The sequence below is a fragment of the Corticium candelabrum genome, chromosome 18 (genome assembly GCF_963422355.1).
Source record: "Corticium candelabrum chromosome 18, ooCorCand1.1, whole genome shotgun sequence".
Classification (NCBI taxonomy): domain Eukaryota; kingdom Metazoa; phylum Porifera; class Homoscleromorpha; order Homosclerophorida; family Plakinidae; genus Corticium; species Corticium candelabrum.
Window position 1 is genome coordinate 3,529,876 of NC_085102.1, and position 2,000 is coordinate 3,531,875.

A 2,000-nucleotide genomic window follows, 5' to 3' on the forward strand; every position below is an offset into this window, starting at 1 on the left:
AGTTCAATTTCTCACAAGAAATAAAAATGGAAGTTAGTAGATATCAATCTCACACCAACTGAATCATCCATAAGATATCTGATGCAACATACCATCTCAAATGGCCACACAACGATAGACCAATTGTCTAGCGACCCATTGACATTACTGTAAATCAGTGAGTCCCAAGTATTTTAGATAAAAGCGTCGTAACAATCGTTCATTTATAATAAAACCGATGTCACCAGCTGGAACTAAGAGAGCATTCTCACCAACCAGACTAGTCTTCTTGTCTGGCAGCAGTTCAAATGTCAGCCTCTTGAACATCTTAGCAAAAACAACTTCACTTCCATTTCGGCAAACTGACAACATAGACAGCTACGCTGTCCTGCAGAGAAAGGCATAAATGTTTGGAAATTATTACTTTCAGCCTGGTGAAAACGATTGGGATTAAGCTGGAAAGAATTTTGCCAGTAAGCAGGCCATCGATGCATAGCATAATATGATGTTGAAACATTTGCTCCTTCAAAGACTTCATGACAACAAATAGTCATCTTTTTAGATAAGACTCTTGCTGATCCAGTAGCAGGTGGGTACAGCCTCCGCACTTCTTAAACACACATCCAATGTAGTATCAGTCTTTATTTATATTCTAAGTCATCATGATTTGCCAGTACACTGTTCACTTTGTCCAATACTTCTTCTCAATATCGAGATGTTGTAAACGTTTTCCAACATAAACGACAAAGTAACTAGGTTGGTGTCATGGCCAGCAAAGAGAAATGTAAGAAATTCATCAATCAGATCATCTATAGACAGTGATTTATCATCTCGAGCTGCAGAAATAATAAAATCAAGAATGTCATTCCTTTTGTTAGGTTCTGGCTAGAGTTCAAATCAATCCTCTTCTTGATTACTTCGGTGCCGACCTTTCTCAGTCTCTTGCAGTGACTTCTTGTCGTTTTTAGAAATGACCAGTCAAATAAGCACGTCACATGATGCTTCATGATCCAAAAATAGCATCAGTCACCTTCACTAAACTTGCTCTCAAAAACATGATCTTTGTCACTAATTAATCCAAATGCTCATCAAATGCTACAGTCTCTATCGTTTCCAGAGTAAAGGCTGAAAACATTTTTGCCATTGGAACACTGGCACCATTCTGTCCCATATGTGAAATCGTGTCAATAAACCTGTTGGCAATGTCACTAGATGTTCCAACCAGATTCTTCAAACCGTCCATGAAGTCCCGGACTAATAGCTTGATGACGTCTTTCCCACGCCATATGGTCAGTAGAAGTAACCAAGCTTGTACCCAAGAAACGATCACCACACATGGACCGTACTAAAGCGTACACCCAACCAGGCTTTAAGACGAAACGAATCATTCAAATACCGACGAACAGCTGACGAGTCACAGACGTTTCCCTGACTGGAATGAAATACAACCATATCAGTATAACAGGACCGTACTCTAGATGACACTCGTATATGTATTGCCCTCTGAACTGCCCCTTCGCCAAAATTTGGCAATCAAGGAGCGTGACCTCGTAAACGGTTCCTGACCGGGGGACCGGGTACGTGAACGACCGAATGAGAACTTTTGTAGAGCAAAAATATAAACGCTGTTAATGACAGTGAAGTGACAAACATGCAAAGACCTCCAAACACACTTAATGGGATCGACAATCGACAACTCCAGATCCGTAGACTACTACAGTGTACGCTGTCAGTTAGTGTCCTACGGGAACTGGACACAGCCAGGCTCACGTGAGGCTGAAAGTGTTATACGGGAACCGGACACTGCCATAAGTCTGGGGAAAGAGGCCGAAAGCAATAATTGTTATGTCTACAGGTTGAATCCCAGTATGTGGGTATGTTCGCTAATTACACCATGGTGACAGTGACATTTGAGAACAGTCTCAGATTCTGAGAAACACACTGATACCTGTTCCTGGTCTCTCTGAATCAGATTACTTGTGTCCCCTAGCCTAGTTACATGTGTACACTGACGTCATGGA